A 24301-nucleotide genomic window follows, 5' to 3' on the forward strand; every position below is an offset into this window, starting at 1 on the left:
CTGCCTTAAGTGGTAGGTATCATTGGAACAAACAGTAGGCTAACCAAAAAGTTTAAAAGGAAAGCTGAGGAATAAGATGTTCATAGGGGACTTTGAAGAAGCTCTGTCATATTCCAGGAAATCTAGAAGGCTATGCAAATGTTTAGGGCAGTGAGCATGCTCAGGAAATGCCTGCGAAAGCCCTAAGCTCTTGGCTTTGGCCGACATTTGAGGCTGAGCAAGGTGGGGTGAAGCAGAGTTGTCTATGAGCTGTTGAAAGTGTGCCCCAACACACACACAGCTCTGCTGCAAAGACCAGGAGACAGATTAGTTTCATGAGGTTAAAGAAATCTTGTCTAATTGTTAGCTAACTACTAAGCTAACCAAGCAGAGTGGCCATACAGCACAAAGAATATACACTCTATAGAATTCATTTAGAAAAGTCACTAACCACCACCCACCACCACCACAAATAAGAGCAAGAAATATAGTGTGAGTGGATTACAGCAAGGAGGTGGGGAATGAAAAAAAATTTTTGAAGAAATAATGCTGAAAAATTTTTGAATTTCCAAAGTTGTTAAAAACACTAAGGTCATAGATCCAAGGATTCCAAAGAACTCAGCTACCAAGAACTATAAGAAAACTATACTAAAGGTGAATCATAATCCACCTGTTTGTTTGTTTTTATTTATTTTCAGGCAAGGCAACCCTTGGTTGACCTCACAGATTGCAAAGATCTTGTCAGTTTACAATCCCTTATTTTATTTTATTTTTTTAAATTTTTTACTCCTACAGCACCTGGTCTTCCTAGGTGGTCTCCCATCCAAGTACTAACCAGGCCCAACTCTGTTTAGCTTCCAAGATCAGATGGGATCGGGCTTGTTCAGGGTGGCATGGCCGTAGACATAGTCCCAATGTTTAAAACCAATGAGTGATAATAAGAAAATGTAGAAGTAACCAGAGACTACAGGAACATTATAAATAAGGGAAAAAAAGAAAGATGACAGCAGATTTCTTATCAGAAACAGCAAAAGCTAGAAAACAAAGCTAGGATATCTTTAAAGTCCTTTAAAACAAAACAAAACAAAACAAAACCTTTTCACACTTATGTAGCATGTATATGCCACAGGCATCAGTTTATAAAAGAAGAAAAATGGGTTACTGTTCACCAATGAGCTGACAAAATTTAAAGCCTATGTTAAAAAAAAAAGTCTAGGAGGAAATTTTGGATTTCTTAAGGTCAGAATTGGACAGAAAATCAGTCTGCTGTTACTGGATAAATGAAGGATGTGTACATGAGGGAAGAGAACAATTAAAAAACAAGTTGAAATAAAAAGAAACTTTAGTGAAAACTTGGGAAAATAGGCTAAAATTCACTAAGAAATTATTTCCATCAAATTTTGTCTTTACATATTTTTATTATAAAGGATTTTGAACATATTGAAAATATATAATATGACAACTTGGGCACTCATTACTAAGCTTTGAAAAATTTTAATGTTATATTTACTTTGTATTTTTCTATTTAAAGAAATAGAATATTACAGACTCGGTTGATGTTCACAGTGTTCGTCACCCTATATAAAATCGTTTTTGCAGCCCTTCCCAGAAGTAATCACTTTTCTGAATTTGGTGTTTTTAGTTACCGAGCATATTTATTTTTAAAAAACATGTAAATATAATATTTTATTTTATGCACTTAAACTGTATGTAAATTGTATCAAATAAATGCACTCTGGTAATTTTTTTTTCTCAATTTAAAAATTTTGAGGTTTGTTTTTATTGATACATTAACTATAACTCATTTAGTGATAGTCTATTATAGTTAGTACATGTGTTCTATAGTATGAATCTTCCAGAATTTATTTTCTTGTTATGGACATTAAGATTGTTTGTCATTATCACAAAAAATGCCGTGTAAATCCTTGTACATATCTACATATGTATGCAAGCAAATGTTTCTCTATACTGGTTTCCTCTGTGTGGACTAGCTAGGATTTAGGTATATGTATTCTTAACTTCAGCATCTGTTGCCAGATTACTTTTGAGAGGGCTATACCCACTCACACATCCTTCACCAGTTCCTGTTGTTCCACATTCTCACCAAAACATAGCCTATCTGATGGATGTAAAATGAAATTCATTGTTTCAATTTGTATTTTTTTGATTACTTGTCATGAGTGTATTAACCATTAGATTTTCCTTTCCTGTGAGTTGTGTTTACATCTTTCCTCTCATTATTCTATTTGTTTTATTTTTATTTTTATGAGTTTTAAAAATATATATTGAATACCAGTTGATCAGTATCTTATCCCAGTTTATATTGTGTATGGTATCTTATAATACACAAGTTTGAATTTAAACATAATAATAATTATTAATACATAATAGCTTTTTTTTCTGTCATTTTTAGACATCTTCCTAAAGTCATAAAATATCTTCTGTTTTCATCTAAACGTTTTAAGAGTTTGCTTTTCAGCTTATGTCTTTAATCCACTAATCCACTTGGAATTTTTGGAATTGATTTTACATAGGATATGAGGTAGGGATGGGATTTAATGTATTTTTATCTTTGTTTACCCTTTTCTTTTTCATATAAGTGACCGATTGCTTTCCCCAACTTTTTTTTCTCAAATAATTTAGAAAATTTAGAGTACACTTAGATTTGCAGGAAACTTGCAAAGATAGTACAGAGAATTCCTATGTACTTCACACCCAGCTCCTGGATTGTTAATATCTTACATTAGTATGGTTCGAAGTAGACTATGGAAGAGGTTGTCCTACACATTCTAGAAGTATAGAAAGGGACCTTGCCTTTCTACAGCAAAAATGGTATGGAAATTTAGTTTAGGGTTCTTATCTCTTTTAAAGACGGTATACATATTTTAAAGGTGGTTCAAATCAGAACTGGGTGATTGTGTCATAAACATGGACATAAGTATAAATCGATTAATTAAAGTATAGTAAAGATTTCTTGGACTGTGTGTGAAATGGGTCTGCAATACTGTTCTTTAGACTGAACTCCAACTGAACCATTCAGATTAAACTGTATTAAATCATAGTGCGAAGTCAGGGGAGAGGAGAAAGCTGTGTGAATTTGAACATTTGGAGGTCCTGGAAAACTGTGGAATATAATGTAGTTTAGAGATCCTTGGATGTAGTCTCTGCTTTCCATCTTCAAAATGGGTATGAATTTGTTGATGTGGAATCAGCCTCAAGAACTACTGGTGTTCAATATTTGTAAATACTCCTTTAAGTGGAAGCTTATTGGTTTTGCTTTGGGGAGGGGATGTACATTCTAAATTTAAAGTACAGCAAAAAATGGCTTCTTGGTTCTAGCAGAAATTTATCCTGTATTAGCATCTGTGCCTCCTACTAAGGGACTTTGGGGCCAGTGGCATCTAAACTGCGATATTTGCATTTATTTCTTTCTCTCTTGTCACATTGCTTCTAATAATCTATATTTTGGCTAAATAAGTTTGAAACCTAATACAATCTTATGGTATATGTGTGTTTTGGGGGTGGGGAGGTATAGGTTTTCTTTCTACCATTTCATACTATACCTGAAATGATATCTTCACGAACTAAATTTGAGAGATTTACAAATGTCGGCATTAAAGATGAACAATCTCAGACACTCTATTCCTGTATGTTTCAATTATTTCTTATACTAGCTCTCATTCTCTTTTATCTAAGAAGGAATAATCTAAGGTTAGGTTAGCCTTAATTAGTGAAAAAGGAATTGAACAATAAGTCAGTAATAACAATAATAATATTAAAATGTAACAGGAGTTAACCTAAATTTTGTAATCCCATTTAGGACTGCAGAGAGGTTTATACTACAATTTAGAAAAATACAGTCTTGTAAAGATTAATTTTGGTACCCTTTGAATGCCGCTCTCGTATTAGCCTTTCCTCATCCCTGTACGTGCATATGAGATACTGCCTTCATTTTCTGATCGTTGGAGACCTGCAGATGAGTTTGCAGAGGGATAGAAGAGTGCTAGATTATAATTGGAGGTATGTTAGAATTCCACATATAGGAGGGATCTCTTGTCTAGAACCTGACATTTCCAGGGGGTTAGAATCCAGGAATATGGAGAATGTTCCTGATCTTGGCAGTCAATTCTTGTTTGCACTTGTTTAGAAATCAGCAAAAGACCTAGGACACAGTACCGTAACAGAAGGCTTTCAGGAAACTACTGGAAAATGTGGAATCGTTTGGTAAAAATAAAAAATTGGGGGAAGAATTTTAATCAAAAAATTGGGGGAAGAATTTTAGAATAGTTACAGGTGTGCCGCAACAAGTGGTCAAGTGGTGTTTTGTTTCAGCCTGTTGTCTTCTTATGGTCAAAATGATGTTTGAATTATTTTTGCAGTATTTACAGCTATAAAGTTTGTTTATATAAGAAGTTGATTATCACCAAGGGCCCTCTCTAGACAGTTCTAAACAATAAAATGGGGAATAAAGATTTCTCCTAAAACCTACTCCTAGTTTTGCTGTACTAGGCCAAGCATTCTTTTGCTTACTCTTAGGCTTTTGTACTGCATGTCACTAATAAGATATACACACTAAAATGTGGAGATTCACAAAGGGATGTGTAATACATTTGAACTTCAGCTTAAGAGCAGTGAAAATAACGTCAAGGAAAATAGTGAACATAACTTTTAAAGAAGTTGATACTTTAGAGAAGAAGCCAGTGAAATTCATGAAAATGCTATTTCAGTTCATAAAAAGAAGTTTAGAATATGGACGGCCAAAAAATGTAAGGTTGATCCGTTATAAGGCTGATCAAATCTCATTTTGTTCTGTGAAGTCACCTAACACACTTACAGTTGTGCTGAGAATGTGAATCTGCCTTCTGTAACATTTTCTCACTCTTTATGACAAAGAAGTGAATATAATATAGATGTGACTATATGGAACCAGGTGTTTACTATTATCTCATTGAAAAATTGATGATGTGTTGTGGATTTCTCTTTCTCTTATCAGGCATGATCTCAGTAATTTATTTAAAGATAAATGCTTTACTTCTTGAAATGTAACATTAATTGTAGCTCATTAGATATTTTAGTCCCCTAACTCTAATCTCAAACTACAAATAAAATAAAATAAATTTCCTTTAGTCATAGTACTGTTGAATCCCTAATATGGACAGTCACTTTGCCAGATCACAGGCTCTAATATGTGAAGGACTCATCATTTCATGGTAAAAATGAAACATGATGAAATATTTATAGTAAGAGGATAAATGATCTGATATATTTGTGTTTCCCGTGGAACACTTCTTTAGAATAGTTACAGGTGTGCCGCAACAAAATGTTCAAATAAATTCAGTCAAGTCTGGGCTTTGTATTTTTTTTTTTGTCATCCTCAGTGTTTGTAATCCCAGATCTTCTCTATGGCTGTGATTTGATAATACTCATTGTGAATGTAGTGTTTGATTTTCCCCCCCAGGTGTTTGTAGCCAGGAAATCCTTATTTAGGCAAGCCTGTGAACATCTGTACCCAGGTTACCTTGTTGAGATATGGAGGAGATTATAGAACTTGAATGCAAGAAGCTCCTAACTCTCTGTCAGTCAAGAAAGGTTCATAAATGAAGTTAGATCTACATTGAATCTTAAAGGTCAGGCTGTTTGTAAGGATGGATAAGAGGATCATGAAAGAGAATTTCTGTCATTTTAAGTAGTTTGAGACCTTGAGATTACTGGAGGTACTGATCCGAGCATGTCAGGGAGAGGCTGAGAAGAGTGTTAAATGAGGGAATGTTAAAAACATATTGTAAAATCTGTTATATTGTTGGAACTTTATCTGGTGTTTTCTCTGGTTGAGAAACCATTGGAGGTTTTAAAAATTGAAACAAAAAAATTTTTTTGACTCTTGGCAGAGCAGAGTCTTGATGAAATTCATGGTTTTGGAAGAGTACTCTAGTGACAGCGTGGGGTGATTTAAGTGGTATGCAAGTAGTAGCTGAGAATTGATATGTAATAATCAATATGATTCATCAATGAGAAGAGCATTTGTCACTGTGGAAGAAAGAAACTCAAGCAGTTTAAGGAGGTGGAATATACTGGATCCGATCCTCCTCATTTCTGCTTTGAGACTTAAATGGATGGTGGTGCCCTGACAAGGGCCTCATTTTTTAAAAAACAAAACAAAACAGTATTTTCAATTACATACTTTCTAACTTTAAATTTTGTAAGTTTCACTGAAGTTTGTAAGTACTCAGAAAACTGTGCAATTTAAAGATAGAAGAGGATCAACTACACTAATCATTGCCTGTGTTCTAGAACAAACTGTTTTTTTTGGTTTTTGGTTTTTTTTTTTTTTTGAGGGTTAGAGCTTGAACAATTCCTCTTCCTTGTTAAATTCTGGACCACTTGGGAGATAACTTAATAAAAGTTATATATGAATACTGGGCATGAGGATGTAGCACAAGAAATTGCAACCCTTATTCAGAATAGAGTATAAATTCTGAACTCCAAAATTAGTCTTTACCCACTCAGTCCCTGCTGACACTGAAAGACCATAGCCCAAGAGAAATCCCTAAGAATTACAGCAGAGGAGCAGACCAGAATGTAGGCTCTCTGCAGACAGCCCTTTTTCAAAAGAGAAGAGCAGGATTACAGAGGCCTAGTTTCTTACCCCTAAAGGACCAGCCCGGGTGGTGTGCATGAGTGAGGGGGTGCTGGGGACATACACTAATTGATGTCCCTTCCCGTGAAAAGTAAAGCCAGGGTTAAGGTGGTTCCTTTTCTCCTGGTCAGTGGCATCGCTATGACTAGAAAACATTTAATGGAATTTTATACTAGATTTATTATAGGTATAGTTTCATAATTCCACAGTGAAAGTGATCTTGAACACCATTTACTTCACTCCTCTCATTTCTACAAATGGGGAAAATGTGGGCCTAAAAAGGTCAACTTACTTAAGATAACGCAAGTGGAAGAGCAGATCTTCTGAGTCACCGTGCCGACATCTATTTATAAGTAGGAATGTTAATGCATTGCTTTTTCAATAGAAGATTAAGTGATTTCCTCATTCTCATTTTTTGTATAGAAAACCAAAATATGAGAGTATTAAAGATAATAAAGCAATAATTCAGCTGCCTTAAAACAACTATCGTTATTTTTAATATATATTTTTTCAAATGCTTTTTTAACACATAAAACTTATATGTGAACTATAACTGTGACATCCAAATTAGAATTGTTTTCTGAGGAGGGCTCAATTTGGTTCTTGCAAAAGGACTTATTTTGCTACTTTTCTTTTTTATAGAGAACCATTCTGAAGAAATACAAGGTAGTATCAAGAATACCCTATGACACATCTGGAAATTATTGTCCTAACATCAGGGTTGATTGTATGATCTTGGATTGCCTCTCCTGAAACTAAATAAGAGATTAGACCAGATATGGCAAATATGTTTGTTTTCTCCTTCCCATAACTTGATCAATTAGTGGTGACTGCACTGAAGAATGCTGGGAAGATGGCTGGACTTAGCTCGCATTATTCACCTGGTTAGTCTATCACAAGAAGGAGGGAGAATAGCGTGTGTGATGTTTATTTGCATCCCTATTTGGGCAGTTGCCAAGATACCTTCTGGTTGTAAAATTCTGTGATTATATACATCAGAAGCTATTTTTTTTTCAGAGCTAAACTAATTTATAATTTTACTGGGATTTAAATGAAGTTATTCTTCAGACTAACTAGGATGGCATACTTATCTATAGATGTCAAGGGACCAGTCTTCTGTTTTCATATGATGAAAAAAATCATTCCATATAAACATATACACACAAAGCCATTGTGAACTAAGCTCTGAAAACTGTAACTGAAGCTTATATTAGTTTTTTTGCTCAGTGTGAGCAGTGTTTTTCCATGGAGACAGATGTCTAAAAGGAGAGAATATACAGTTGACTTCCTAAGCATATGAGGAATTAAACCAGAGTGTTGTAGTAACTAAGCTATCTTGATAAGAAATGGGATCTAGTTCTTTGTTATTGAGGATCAGGCTTTGGTAGTGTTTAGTATTTAATGTCAAAACTCACAAATGTGTTTTCTTTTGGTCAGTGATACCTTAGCTATAAAGCATAGTTTCTAAACTGCTTGGCTCAAATATGCTTATTACATAAAAAAATTATAATGATTTTATGTTGCATTTAAGTTTTATAAACCGCAAGGTCTTTCTGTTCCTTAGTCTCATCATTGCAGGTATCAGTTATCGCTATATTAGTTGACACTGGAAGTGCTATTACAATATATTTTAAATTAATATGTAGCCTGGCAAACTTCCTTTTTCAGTATGTGGAAAGACTTATGCTCATCGATCATTCAAGATTTAGTAATCAATGCTTTTAAAATAACATTTAATATTTTTTATTTATTTACCAAAGATCTTATATTTTATAAAAAGCCTGAAAAATATAAAGAAAATAAAATCGTTTATAATCCTAGTATCCAGAAATTATTACATCTGTATGTATATACATAATTAGGATCATTCATATTCTGTGTGTGCACATGTGGTGTTATCTTTTCACATACCATGTATTTGTATCATTAAGCAATCTCACAGAGCATGATTGCTATGGTACATCCGAGAACATTGGTGAGTTGCATCTTATGGATATACCATTATTTATTCATGCTTCCTTTTTTTGGACATTTAGATTGCTTCGAATTTTGTAAATAATACTGATTAGTGTCAGCGTACATAAATATTTCTGTATATCTGTGATTTCATTAGATTAAATCCTTAGAATCTATTAGGTCAATTGATACTAAAGTTTTAAAGATTTTTAACACATTGCCTTCCAGAAAGTTATGCCAGTTCACTTTATCCACAGTGTATTACAGAGCAACGGTTCATCTATCCCTTTGCCTGGTTTTAAATCTTTGTAGATGAAAAATACTTACTTTGCATCTCTTTAGTTACTAGTAAGTTTGAAGTTTTCCCCCTATTTATCAGCCCTTTGCAGTTGTGTGGTATGTATGCGTGTATGTGTGTGTGTTTATATAAGGGTGCTTATTTTATATTTTGGTGTTTTTAATATGCTTCCTCTTCTAAAGCGGTATGGAATGGGGTAAAGAGCGTGAACTTTTAATTCATCCAGACCTGAGCTTGGCTTTTGGTTGTCACTTAGATATTTTCATGTGTGTTTGGGCAAGCTACCTGTCATCTATGAACCTGAAGTTTACTGATCTGCAAAATAGACCATTATGAGATTCATTTGAGACACTTATCTCAGAAGAATGGTAGCTACACTTACCCTCCTCTTTCTCATTTCATCATTATTACCTACCTGTCATTATTTCTCTGTTTAGATCTTTTTGAACAAAATTGAGGGGAAGGTTCATTTAGGTCTGCTGTTTGCCTGTAAACAGAGTAGGTAGGTTCTCCTCATGGTCTACCTAATGGTCTCTGTTGAAATCTTCTTTTCAGTATCACTGATGGGAGCTAATTGATACATATATTTACATTATATACAGTAAGAAAGGAGTGGAAAGAGCCAGCAATGGAATAGGCCCAACCACCATGGGATCAGCCTTTTCTATCCTTGGTCTGATACTATTTTTTCATTAAGGGTTGACTCTCTGTGTTGCATTTTTATGCTGCCTGTAGCTGCTGCCTAAATGCCTGAGCTTGTAGTGGAAGCCAGCAGAGTAGACTAGACAGTGAAGAAGATTCCTTTGCTTGTGTTGCCAGCTTATCTAGAAAACTTAAATGAATGAATGGAGCATCTATTCAAGGGAATTTTAGTTATGGAATTTCCAAAAGAAATGCATTTATCAGTCTCCCTCATAAGGCAGTTCCATCAACAAACATCTGTTGACTCAGTATCCTATGTCAAGCACAGTGTCAGATGTTGGCAGTGCAGTGGGTAATGAGACACTAGTCTTTTTGTTGAAGATGCTAGATAATGATACGATTTAAATGCATATAATATTACCAAATAAAAGGCAGGCTATAAGTACTAATGGCTGATAGAATACTCAGGGAGTTCGGAGAAGGAAGTGATCGAATGTTGGAAGATATTGTCCTAACGAGTCTCTAAAATATTGGACAAATTGAGTCTGATATTTTAAAACAGTGTTTTTGTTTCTTCCAAAATGAAAGAGTGAGACACAATTTTCTTTTGTGTTAAACTTTGCTGCTAAGTGCTTTGGCTACATCAAGTTAAGTCACAAGAGACAAATAGTCGTTTGAGTACATAAAATTTAGAACACAAGGCATACTCATTTACTTTCCTGATGTCGGTGTGGCAGGTGGAGATGACATGGGAACAGAGACTTGAGCACTCACACACTGGATTGTTTGTGGTTCTTTATGGTTTGAGAGAGGACAGGCACCATCAAACGAAATTTCTCATGGGTAGACCACCGTGACCAGAATGCAAAACCGTAAAAGTGACGGCTGGATTTTAATCAGCAAATCTGCTACTCCAGATTACCTAGGGACAGGTGCCGCTCACTCAGGATTACAAAGGGAGCCAACTACTTTTATATATTTACATATTTAAATTCACTGTCTAACCACAATTGAGATACTTTTAAATTCCTGCCGCCAACTCCTCAGAGAATGAAGGGAGTGAAAAGAAGTAGTGTTGAGTAGAGGCTGGCCGTTTAGTCTGGAGGCAGGTCTTGGAGAACTTTGATGTCTTTCTGAAATATTTGGGCTTATTCTTGAGGGAATGGAGAACATTAGGAGGCATTTTAGAGTGTCTTCCCCACGCTACCCCCATTAGAAAATAATACTTGGTCATTACCAATTGGAAAGTACAGAAGAGCTATGCAGACGAAGTGCAGTTATCACTTATAAATTCACTCTTTTTGTTTCCCACCCCAATCTCGTTTCCCAACCCTGTTCCTGACACACAGCGCCATGATTCAAACACACTTTAGGAGTGGTACTTAGATGCGGTGAATAGTAAGTTGTAGGAGAGCAGAAATCAATGAATATGTTGCAGGATAATTCAATTATTAGGGATCTGAGCAGTGAGGGGAATGGGAAGGAGAGAACAAGAATCCTTTTAAAGAGAATCAACAGGAGATTTTGACTAATTTTAAGTGAGTGTGTGTGGGGGAAAGGAAGAGGCAGATTTGTTTTATGACTGACTGCCTTTTCAAGCCCACATGACCCGGTCGTCATTAAACGGGCGAGACCTTACAGGAGGTAGATGACAGTTTTGTTTTGGGGCACTTTGAGTTTCAGGTGCTGTGAAATCATCGAACTGGTTGGGAAGTGTGGACTGTCTGTATGGAATCAGGGATCCAGCTAGCAGTGATTGTTGCATCTTCTCTGTTTACAGAGTGTTCACCTGTTTTTAACAAATCACCACTTAGCTTTACTGGCATCTTCTTTTTTAAGGACAGTTTCTGAGGTTGTGGGGACAATTGAATTTAAGAAGCGCAGCAGTTCACATGGTATTCACAAAGCAATTATTTCTGTTACAAGATATATGAGGTCAAAGTTAGTGTGATTCGAGGGTGAGTGATTCCCAGATTTGACCATTAATCCTGTGGTAATAGAAATGGTGGCAGCTTTCACTTCAGACACCGAGAATAATGTGACAGCATTGTCCTCCACATGTTTTGACAGAGATTGCTGATTATCATGTTTACTGTAAGGCACTCCTGCCTTTTAGGTTTTGCCTATAAATAAGAGAGGCATTTGTAGATATAACGTATGTTGACATTTTTAATGATGATCCAGAATCAGTCAGTTACATTTGAGTCTAGTTCTTGGAGAGGTCTAAATGGAAGGGACAGTTTGTTTATAACAGAGTCTTTCCTGCATTGTGGGCTATCGTGATTAATTTTAACATTGGATCACAGCCGTCCAGAAGAGTTCCTTTTGCGTCTAGTCTTAGGATTACAAGCTCGGCCTTGTATAATATCAGTGTCCTCATGTATATATGCATTTTCTAACAATGGGTTATTTGTGTTTCAGTCTTGTTTTTTAGGTTTTTTTTTTTCCCACCATGTGATGTCTGGCCTCAGCTTGCAGAGTTTAAAAATTAGGCATATTTTACTCATGACCTTTATGAAAATTAAAATTTTCAGATGGTTATGTAGGTTTTAGTTGGTGCTAGAAATGCTTGCTAAAAGTTTTTTTGTTGTTTTTTTGTTTGTTTGTTTGTTTTAAGCCTTGTCAGAATTTGAAACTGAGATTTTAGAAAATTGCACACCTGTGTTTATTATTTGACCCCGGGTAGATGGTGATAAATTTCGTGAACAGATTCTCTTCCAGAGACCAGCACACTAGTTAAGTGCAGGATTTTAAATAGGTCTTTATCTTTCGTGATTTCTACATAATTTCACCTTAAAAACATTGCAGATATAGTCAGCAGAGGTAGATCTTTTATTGCTGTTGTCCCTCACATACCTCTGTTGTCTTGGCTGACCTCGAAAGAGGAGCTTCAGTTCTCACTACTTCGGTTTACTCATGTTCCTCCCGATGCCTCTGCTCTTTTTTGCTTTCCAGTCCTTGTGCAAGGGCAGAGTGCCGTATTCCTGCCTTCCTTCTGCTGTTGTTTGAACAACTGGCCACACACCACTAGGTACACTTTGGGGACAGTCCCTTAGTACCTTGAGGGCCTATGCTTCCACCAAGTCCTCTGAAAGGGGTGAAGATAGAGAATCCCTAGAGCTTCTAGCTCAGTTCTCTTCTTCCAGTTCTGGTCCTCTCTAATATTCTTCATGAATTCTCATTCTCTTTCAGGGTTTGAGCATGTGAATTTTATTTACACAACAGACCATGTGTCTTAAAGCTCTCCCTACACACTTTTGTCCCATCTGCCACCATTCATTCGCCACTCCAATTTTGGCCATATTGGATTACTTCCTGTTCTATAATTCTGCTCTTCTTTCTTATTCCTATCTTGCACGTCACTGTTTTTCCAAGAAAGCCTTTCACATACCTTCCTTTACCCCCTTATTATTTGCTCCTACTAACCATAACTGCCTGAAGTCTTTGCTTTCAGGATCTTTCTGGGAATCCTTGCTTAGTACTCCTCCCTTTTCTCCTAGGCAGATTTACATGTCTCCACTGTGTGCTCCCGTAGCATCCTCCTCATCCCTCTATTACACCTCTTATGCTAGTTATAGTCACAGGTCTAAGATAGATTAAGTATTCCCAGTACTGACCACAGTCCAACCATTGAGCTGGTAATCAATAAGAATTTGAAATAAGAATCAATGGCTCAAGATAGAGAGAAAGTGTGAAGGGTGATTATTTCTGCATCTGTTGTCATTCATGGGCTCAGTAGTTTGAGAAGCTTATATTGCCTATTTTGACTTTTAGAATAGAGTGTAAACTAAATGGGAATTCTCTATGTGGATTAAATTTTTTAAAATTGTTTCTTAAGTGTACTGTTTCTGTAGTCTGCAGATCATAACCATTTTAAATTAAGACATGGTACATACACATGTGTATATTCATGTGTTTATTTGAAACTGAAAGTTTTAAAGTATAATGAATACTCTTACTCTACTTGTAGTGAACACTGATGTTTTCTTTTCTGTTCTTTTCTGTTTAACTTTTCTCAATGCTGTTCATGACCCATTCGATTGATTTCATAAGCCCCTGTGGGCCACAGTCAGTGCTTCCTTCGTAAGCCAGTGCTCTGAATAACCATGCTTTGTCCTGTGAGGAAGACCTGAAGTTTTGGTATATTAGTCAGGGCTCAACCAGAGAAACGGAACCAGAAGAAAATATATGTTAAGAGATTTATTGCAGGGAATTGGCTTATGCAAATGTAAGGGCTGGGTAACAGTTCCAAAATCTGAAGGGCAAACCTTTAAAATGAGAGAGAGGGTAGAACTCTTCAATAAGCTGAAACTGTTGTCCACAGGCAAAATTTCTTTTCCTCCCGAAAGCCTCAGCTCTGTCTGCTCTTCAGGCGTTTGAATCAGGCCCACTCAGATTAACTAGGGTAAATTCCTTTACTTAACTGATTTTGGATTTTAATCACATCTCCGAAATATCTTGTAGGAATGCCTAGATTAGTGTTTGATTAAATAATAGGAACCTGTAGCCTAGTCAAGTTGACACATGAAAGATCATCATGGTTGGTGTGCAGAGTCTGGCCATCAACTCATTTCATCTGAGGAGCAGGAAGCAATTTTAGTTCACCCAAAACTAGGATGCTTTGTATCATGTTACTGTCTTCCAGTGGACTAAACTTAACCTTCTTGAGATTCTCACCCACTTGTTTGGCTCTTATTTCAGCCTCATTTACGTTTTTGCATTTTCTTCTACCACGCTGGGAGTTTTATAGAGTTCTTTTATCTTAGGAGCCCCTATCCTTTAACTCAGACTGTTCTATGAGCTTCTTGAACAAATGGTCAAGTCCTCTTCAAGGCCATTTTACTCTGTTTCTAGGAAACATATTGGGCCAGAAGTGCTCTTTTCAAGGTTCTCAAGACCTTAGAGTTTAACATTCAGTTCTCATGATACCCCCTTAGTCCTCCCATCAGAGGTCATCCTTGGGTGCTTGTCATGGGAGAGTATAAATTTCTATACCTAAAGGACTTCTAAGCCTTAGGAAAGTTTCACTTTTGCTTCTCAGCCTCAAGAGAAGGTGTGGCCAGTGTCCCTTTTCTCCTCTTGAACCTCATCACCCACACATACTGTAGTACTCCCCTTCATCTATTTTTCTATTCAGACAATTCAGGATAATCTCCCTCCACAGGCCTTTAGAAACACAGCTAGCTTTGGCAGTGAAAAAAAGAAATAATACCAACTGCTAAGACAAATACTAGATCAGATCCTGACTTACTAACTCATCCCGTTGCATCTGTACAAGAGTATTAACTTCCATGAAAGAGAAGTCAGTTATTTCTCTTAGGAGATGACCCCATCCCCACCCCCACACAAAAAGGTGCCCATTGGTGCAAGTTCAATTTTTCTGTGATGATGACACCTGTCCAGTGGAAACTGGACCGAGGCCACCAGTTTATTTCATGCTGGCCACTAGTCAGTTTGTAAAGCATATGTCTCCAATTTAAACTAAAAGTCTGGTTGAGCTGAAAGAGAACATTGCTAATTTCTCACAGATATGTTTAATTGTATATAATAATTTAAAAAATGCTGTGAAAAACATGAGCATCAGTGAGATCACTCAGTTTTCTGTTGAACTGTGTACTGGAAAAACAAACTAATTTGGGCTTAACTGTCTTAGAATTTCTCTAAATTTAGAATAAGCTAAGTTTACATTTATTTATGATAAAATTTTTTTGATTACTTTAATGGCATAAACTGTTTGCAAAGAAGTATTAAACTCACTTTTAAAACTTTTCAAGTACTTTAGCAACACTTATTTACAGCTAAATTATACTAATTATATTTGAATTCTGTTTTGTCACAATGAAGAGAGATAGATCTAATATAATAAATAAATCTAATCTTTTTATTTCATTGATAATTTCTGTATATTTGACCTTAATAAAAAACTCCACTTAGGTTGAAATATTATTTCTTTAAATGTCTTCGTATATATAACTATCCACAGAGTCAACCATTGCTTTTTTAAATTCAGAGAGTTTACACCCTCCATATTTGGTCGTTGATTATCTACAATTATGAAGTGGTCGGTGCCACTGAAAATACAAAAAAAAAATGTATATTTGATTTTATTATGGATTTTGTATACGTTCTACAAATAGGTCTGGGGAAATAGAAATTTGCTCCAGATGATATGAGAAAAACCACTATCAAGATATGATCATCTTTGTCACATGTCAAGAGACTAGTTTTTGGAACCAGAGAATATTCTATTTTAAGAGATATGTGATGGTAATTTTATGTGGCAAGTTGGCTGGGCCATGGTGGCTAGATATTTGGCCAAACATTATTTTAGCTGTCTCTGAGAGGGTGTTTTTGAATGAGATTAACATTTAAATTGGTGGACTTTGAGTAAAGCAAATTGCCCTCTAGCAGAGTGGGCCTCATCCAACCAATTAAAGGTCTTACTAGAAAAAGACTGACTTCCCATGAAGAAGAGAGAATTTTGTTGGGAGCCTGCCTTTGGACTTGAACTACAGCATCAACTTTTCCCTGGATCTCTACTACTGGCCTGCAGATTTTGGATTTGTCAGCCTCTGTAATCGTGTGAGCCAATTCCTTAAAATAAATCTAGCTTGTTATAAAAACAGAAGTAATTTTATAGACACACACACACGTGTGTATATGGTACACATCTACATTTGCACACATCCTCTTGGTTCTGTTTCTATGGAGAACTCTGACAGATATGGGTTTCTGAGTGTTGCCTTTCGAACTAGCCTGCTTTTTACCTCCCATTGTGTAGGGTATGTTTGTCCACTTCCTGTTCTTTAGTTATCCATGAAACCACTGGGCTGACAATTAGTGAAATATACCTTTTGTCCTTCTAGACTTTGTCTTCATTAATTATCTTTATATGCACCATGTATATTGTTCTCTGAGCTTCAAATTTCTCAGGTGAAAATATGAAAAATAAGCAGTCTCTTTTTTCTGCCTTACTGGATCAGTTGATACAAGAGTTAAAGATAATCTTTATATAGTTTTATATTGTCTGTAATTTACTTCCAATTAAGCATACACATCACAATATTTATGGGTGTAACTTTGTTTTAGAAGCCTTCAGTTAGCATTCCAGGTACACCAATCACAAATCCTTATTCTAGGATTAATTAGTATTTGAAAGACCCTAATTAGAAGTCTGTACTCCAGAGCTAGGTACTTTAAATCTGCACAAAAAAAGTTTTTAACTTTAAGGATGTTACTAGCAATTGGTGAAATGAGTGACATTGGAAATATGTGGATTAGCCTCAGAAATATTTTATGTTAATGGGCTTCAAGTCAGAGAAGGCCAGCAAGCTAACAGCTTTTGGAGTAACATCTAACTCCAGTATGCATTTGGTCTTGTTTTACAATACGTAGGCTTCTGTCGAGTGATCGGATTAGAAGGTTAGACATAATACTGTAGAATATTGTCACGACTGCTTTAAGTATACCTTTATGCAGGTTACTTGTCAGAATACTTTAAGGACAGACATCTGGGACTTTACTGAGCTTGTAAGATAGAGCTGTGAGTCTGTATTTGTACCATCCTGCTTGCTAATGCTTTTATATGCAGCAGAAAGCCCTCACCTATTTAGAATCTTTGGAGAATGTCATGTTTACCCCCAAATGCCTGATAATTGTGAAATCCAATTTGGTTTACATTGGTTTCCGACAGGACCTAATATACTCCCTGGCACACGCTAGGCATTAAGAAAATGATTCCGTAAATCAGTGAACTGGCCTTGGTTCTGGGGGAAGCAAGGGAAGCTGAAGTTCTGGTTATACATTGTTTCAAGGCTGTCAGGATCCTCCTTTCTGAGAATAGTTTATCACCAGATCTCTTTTTAGAACTTCAAGATAAGGACTATCATCTCCATGCTTTCTCTTAGTTTCAATTTAATCTCTTTAGGAGAGCTGCTAAAATCATGTGAAGGTGAGTCAGCGTTGCACCAAGGAAGCTTGTGATAAGTGGGGCTTATTTGCGGAAGCATGTGAATGCTTGGCTTATCTCCAGGAGCGTGCTGTGCCAGCCCATCATCTGAAATGCAGCATGCTAGCACCTGGAACATTTTCCATCTTTGATGTGTCGAGAAGATGAAGTGAAACCCGGATGAAAGGCGGAATTGAGACCTTGTGGAAGCATTGTAGGAGATTCCTCCCAGTCAATATTTACAGAAAATCCTGAATTTATTTTGATTTGCGTTGATTAAAGAAAATATGTCATAAAGAAGCAAAGGAAATAAGTTTTTTTCTCCTTTTTGAAAAAGTGTTGCTCTTATTTTGAAAAAGTTTAGCTTGAATGATCAGAAATAGGAAAGAGAATGATTCTAGTTGAACTCCTATAATAAGCTAATTTTAACTTTATATTTTATAGCCTTGGGTTATTGGGTCAGAAATGTCATTGCTAACTAGATTTGTAAACTTGTTACCCCTGAAAGATTGCCTCTGCTGCCAAGCAAGGGACAAGGTCTTGTTTTGTTTCTTTTGATCAAGGAACAGAATATCCTTTGTTGGCTCCAAAACAAGAAGTCTTAAATTTAAACATACTTTTGTTTGCTTTTCTCAGTTGGATAACACAGGAACAATCCGAAGGTGACTGAACCGAATATATATATCTCCATGGTGTTGAATATTTTATAAGTCTCAGGGTGCTATTGGCCTTTAGAGTTTTTTGTAAGGCAGTAATAGTATGACAAGGCTTTGATTATTATTTGATTAATTGACTGTCCCTATTTTTTGCAAAGCAGTTACAGTAATAATTAAACATGGTAGAACTATTGTAAGAATACTGAAACAATAAAGACCCTGTTGATGAAAGGCGAAGTATTTACCTAGGTCAACTTTCCTTTAATCTCTGAGGCTCTTCCTGGCCAAGGGAAAACGAAGCATAGCAGGTGATGAGCCATTAGATAATGACAGTGCATAGCTCTGGACACAGGATTTGGCAGCTAATCTACATTATAATATCAAGTTAATTATGTAGATTTTTGTTTCAAGAGCATTAAGCATCATAGTGGATGAGATATTCAGAACATTTATAACAAGAGTATGAGGTGAGTGTCGGTATCAGGGGAAATATTGTTCTCCATATTAGTCTGGGAAAGCTTTCCCTCACTCCATATTGGAGCAAGCACGATTACACAGATTATCTCATTTCATTTTACAACACCTTTATGGAGTTGGCATTATTATTATAATAGCCATTTTGCAAATGCAGGATACTTGTCAGAGTACCTTAGCAAACAGGCTTAGAGTGGTTTTGCAATTTGGCAAGAGCTACATAACTAGAGAATTTAGGAGGTCTTTAGATTAAAACTGAGATCATACCAACTGGGACAATAGATAGATTAGATTAGATTAAATTAGATGGATGGATGGATGGATGGATGGATGGATATAGATAGAGAACAGACATATCTACAATGCGCTTTTTTGGTTTCTTAGTGTATATATTTCAGAGTCTTTTATGTCAATAGAGATAGATCTTTTAAATCATTGCATAAAATCACATATTTGTTTATGTCATAATTAAGACATTTATATATTTTTTTCCATGGACATTTGGATCATTTCCCACTTTGGGCTATTACAATAGTGCTGTAATGAACTTCTTTGCACATACATCTTTGTTCACACTTCCAAGTATCTCTGTATAAATACTTAGATGTAGCATTATTAGGTCAAAGGTATTTACATTTAAAATCTTGATAGCTGTTATCAGATTGCGCTTTTATTCCCTGCTTTTCTGAGAGTATTCTTTTTTCTACATTCTTACAATCCCTGGATGTTACAGTACTTTTTTTAAAAAACCATTCTTATGGATGACTGCATGGGATTTCTTTGTTATAATTTACATTAGCTTAACTTTTAATGAAGTTGAGCATTTTTACATAATTTATCGAACATTAGTATTTCTTTGTTGAATTCTCAATTTCCTTTTCTCTACTTGTATATGCAATTCTTTGAGTGGATAAAGCCTTTTATATATTATTGATATTCATATTGATATTTGGCAATATTTTCTGTTAATATTTGACTTTTCTTATAACTTCATAATAGTATATTTTGTTGTCTGGAAGTTTGTAGCATTGATTTAAAAAAAAAATCTGCATGATATTTAATTTGTACAAGTGTAGTCAAACAAGTTTCTTTGAAGCAATGCATTAATTCTCTTTAGTCAGTTATAATATTCTACAGTTTGAAAAGATGAAAAATGACTCCTGCTATCAAGAGTTGGAGAACTATATTAGTCACATTTTGCTGATAACGAACTATATCAAAATCTCAGTGACTTATGAGAAATGTGTATTCTCATGCCCCCTGGCTTGCAGGTTGGCTGCAGGTCCCTTGATCTAAGCGGGGCTCGGCTGGGCCAGGCTAGACCCCAGGCTTCCTCTCAGGTTCAGGTCTCCTCCATCTATCCTCATTCTGGAACCCAGGCTGAAGCAGCTATTGTTTAATGCTCTGTTATTCATGGATCACAAGAGCTCGAGAGTTTACGTGGAAGCACAGGATGCTCCTTTAGGCTTCTGCTAAAAATTTGTATACCGTTACTTTCATCCACATTCCATTGACCAAAGCAAGTCATTTCACCCATCTCAAAATCAATGTAGCAGGAAAGTATACCCCACCCATAGTAAAAGGCTGTGAAGTTACATGGCAAAGAGTATGGATAGATAATTCTAATACATGGAAGAAGGAATCCAATTTCTACTAGAATAATTAGCTTCCGACATTAATTATTTTTGAGATGGTTTACGTGCCCTGCTCAACTATAAGCTTTATGAAAGCAGATCAGAATGTAAGCATTCAGTTCTGACCTTCCCTAACTCCCTCAAAAAGTAGAGATTAATTCTCTTTTTTTTTTTTATTACATTTGAGAAACAAATTTAAAAGAAAAATAAATGAATTGGTGAATTCTTAAAACAATTAACATTTAAACATTAAGTTTAAAGCTTCCAAGTTAAACCTTCAGGCTAAATAATCATCTAAAGCACAAAATGGTCCTTAGTCTATTTTTTTTTTTTCGTTTCAGTACCATCCGTGACAATTGCTATGCCTGCAGTACGTTTTTCTTCAATTATATTTGTAATTATTTTGAGAATTTCTATTAATACACCCACCTTTATAAAATAGACATTATAGTGATAACTCTTTATATTTCATAGAGATGTTGGTAGGATTAAACAAGATTAAGTAAAGAATTTATTTTACTATCATGTACATAATGAATGCTCAAAAAAATGTCAATCTTCGCCCCCCTTCCAAAGCTTATATATTTTTCTTATTTAACAATATTTTCCACAATATTTTCCATGGACTGGTAAAGTATTTTTTCACCAGAATTATGGTATTATTTCAGCCTCCCTTGTATACACTCTGTATTTTCAAAGTGGAAGATACTATATCTAATTTATTTATTTATTATTTTTAATAAATCGCCTACAACACCTGGTCTCCCATTCAAGTACTAACCAGGCCCAACCCTGCTTAGCTTCCGAGATCAGACGGGATCAGTCACGTTCAGGGTGGCATGGCAGTAGACGATACTATATCTAATTTAAATACATCATTTTACAGATGAAGAAATTTATACCCGTAGATGATGGGTAGGATTTAAACTCAGTCAGAAGATAAGCATCAGGATTAGGCCCAGAGCTTCAGTCTTTTGCCGGCTAGCTCTGTGCACTTTTTTACGAGGCTGTGTGGGCAATAAATGTATGTTGTCAGCATCCATCCCCAAGTTCACACCCAAGGTGCCAAAGGGATGCACCTGATTCTCTGACTTTCATTTCCCGTTCTCCACATACATGATAAAAAATGTACCCATTCTAGACCTTGTTCTTTTGGGGTCCACTTTTTATGAAAGTGGACTACAGCCAGCTTTCTTAGTACTCTAGCTTTCATAGAGGACAATTGAGTGAATCTGAGTTTTCTCTAAGGTCTGAGTGTGTGCTAATGGCCATTTCTTATCAATCCACAAGAATAGGCTAACGAGAAGAATTGTGGAACAAAACTGTTGCTGCCCTTGTCATTGTGATATCTCAGGCCTGGGCATAGAAAGGGTGTATTTAACAGTGCAGTGCTTAGTTTTTCAAAATTTGGTTAAATTTTTGGGACTAATGGAAAATTTCACCTCTTGGCAGCAATACAAGGGTTAGAGTTTTTTTGTTTTTGTTTTAAATTCCCTTAATTGTAATAAGTTAATATATTTAATTAAGTGGAAATAGACCTTAGCTTTACCTAGTACATCTGTTTGTCTTATATTCTCAAAGCCATTTTTCTTAAATATTAGTTCACCTTGAGCATTCATTTGGCCCAGTGGATTTATAATCATAAAATGTCCATCTGTAACTAAATTTTTAAAAATTATAGATATTTCCTAATTTTCCTGATGTTCATGTAGCTCCTTCTTTTAGATGATCTATACTACAGAACATATGTTCACTTACTAAGAATGACTACTTAGAAATGAAATATTACGTATACAACAGTAATTTAACTCAACAAAATCTCAGGGTAAAATCTATTTAATTTTATATTAGTGCTAGTTATTGAAAATAAGTTTTTAAATACTTAAAATTCAATATCTCTAGGAGATTGCCTGCAATTATTTGTAGGAATCGGTGTATTGGGGCAGACTCAATAACAAATTCTGCCTTTATATAGAATTACCACCTTTGTTAAACATCAGTTACAGCAATACTTCATTTTTTTTTACATGAAAGAAACAGTCAAATAGTTCCCCTAACAGACTGTCTGAACCGAAGATGCATTCCAGGAGGAGCGTTATGCTACATCACCTCACTGCTCTGGCAATGATTATAACAAAACAGTTGGTACAGAAAAGTTAGGAAGCCTGAGTTTTGTGGTACACATTTCTACCTAATTTTATGAAATATATAGTTTAAGAAGCATTGCTTTCACTGTTTGTCTGTAAGATATAGCTAATGCTTAATAAAATCTGGGATATAAGTCCATTGTATTTTTGTACAGAGCTTGTGTGTGGAGAGATGGGGCATTTACCAGCTTTATCTTAGTTTCAATTTTAACTTCTTACCTAAGGTGGTGTGTGATGTTCACCACTACTTTCTACTTGCCATATAGAAAAAGAGAGTCACTACTGTGCTATCATGTGCAATGTACCACACAGTTGATGGGACGCAAAGTGGTGACTCTGCACGTGCACATCATATATAGCATTGATTTTTTTAATCGGATAGTTTATTCATTTCCTTTAGTATTTCTAAGATCTGTGGATTTGTAGGAAGATTCTCTTGAGCCTGTTAAGCATTGTCCCCCTCTCCTTTTTTTCCCAACAGCTTTATAACTTATTTTTTGTTCTTAACCAGTCTGGATTTTACTTTTGTTAATGATACGAATTAGGAATATTTTTGAGATGGCTATCTCATTCTTTCTCTACTATTTATTGAATGGAAAAGTAGAGGAGTGGAACAGAATAGAGTATAAAAATAGATCTACCCTGAGGCCAAAACTATTGCCATAATAAATGAAGTTTTATTGTATGTTTTAATATCTGATAGGGTCTGTTTTCACCCTTATTCTTCTTTTTCAAACAACTCGTTAGTTTCCATGAAAAATGTGGGTGGGATTTTAATTTTGATTGTACGGAATTCATAAATTAAAATGGGACAAACTGACGTTCAGAGTATTTTAGGAGCACAGATGTCTTACAATGTTATAGATTTTAATCCAGGAACACAGTATGGCGTTACACTTATTCAGAGCTTTTTTTATTCTTTGGTTAAGTTTTATAGAAAAGGATATTTTTGCACATTTATAACCAGTAATTCTTGGATATTTTATAGTTTCTGATCTTTTCCATTATACTTTCTAAAGCTATTGTGGGGTTTCTTTTGGCACATACATTTTTTAATGTTACTTTCCTGAACTCTTGTTAGTTCTCATATATTTTCTGTTAAATCTCTTGTATTCTCCAAGTAAATAATAGCTTAATCTACAAATAATGAGTTCTGGATTTCCTTTTTCAAATTTTTTTTTTGGTTTTCCTTATGTGCCCACATAATTTACCAAGACTATAATATAAGCAAACTGAAAATGAAAAGTATCTTACATTATTTCTTTTCTACAGAAATGACGATGTAATCATCTGATTGCTAGATATAGTAATATATGTGGCCAATATGTAGTCATATCGTTTTTTGTTTAATTTGATTTTAGCATACCTTTAAATGAACTTTATAAACCAATCTGATTGGGGAAGAACATTTAATAGCAGAGTATTTTGAGATCCTGAAAGTCAAGAAGGTGTTGATTTACTCGAAAAAATTCTCTTATACTTACATTTCATATATATATGCATATATATGTATGTATATCTACAGACATACACATATACGTATACACACATATACATACCTATGTATACACACATTTATTTATTCACTTAGTATGTACTAACAAAATTGAACTGTGTTTCAGAATGAATATTATTTAAATCCTTGTTCTGCAATAATATACTTGGACCTATTAGCAGAAGTAGACAAGGGGCAAATATTAATGGAATAATTTCCACATATATCTGCCAGTGGTTTCTAGGATGTATAAGTTACAGATCTGGTTAACGTTTTTTGTGTATTGTTAAAGTTTGCTCCCCTAGGCATGTTGCATTATAGTCCACTCAACTATTAATGTTTTCTAAAAGATAGATACAGATTCTTTTTTTATCTAGGGTCTTATATTTGAAATATACATTCCACCTCTTCTGCATTCGAATATATGAATCTTTG

The 24301-nt window shown here is 35.2% G+C and overlaps 1 protein-coding gene and 2 pseudogenes across 7 annotated transcripts in view; 1 reads left to right on the forward strand and 2 right to left on the reverse strand.

Moving 5' to 3' along the window:
* The window catches only part of PPP1R9A (protein phosphatase 1 regulatory subunit 9A), a 262671-nt gene that overhangs the window by 113757 nt on the left and 124613 nt on the right, over window positions 1-24301 (forward strand). The gene's annotated exons all lie outside the window — the stretch shown is intronic.
* LOC112479951 lies at window positions 766-884 on the reverse strand (annotated as a pseudogene).
* LOC112479937 lies at window positions 20970-21075 on the reverse strand (annotated as a pseudogene).

Source organism: Pteropus alecto, unplaced genomic scaffold, assembly GCF_000325575.1.
Source record: "Pteropus alecto unplaced genomic scaffold, ASM32557v1 scaffold21, whole genome shotgun sequence".
Lineage (NCBI taxonomy): Eukaryota > Metazoa > Chordata > Mammalia > Chiroptera > Pteropodidae > Pteropus > Pteropus alecto.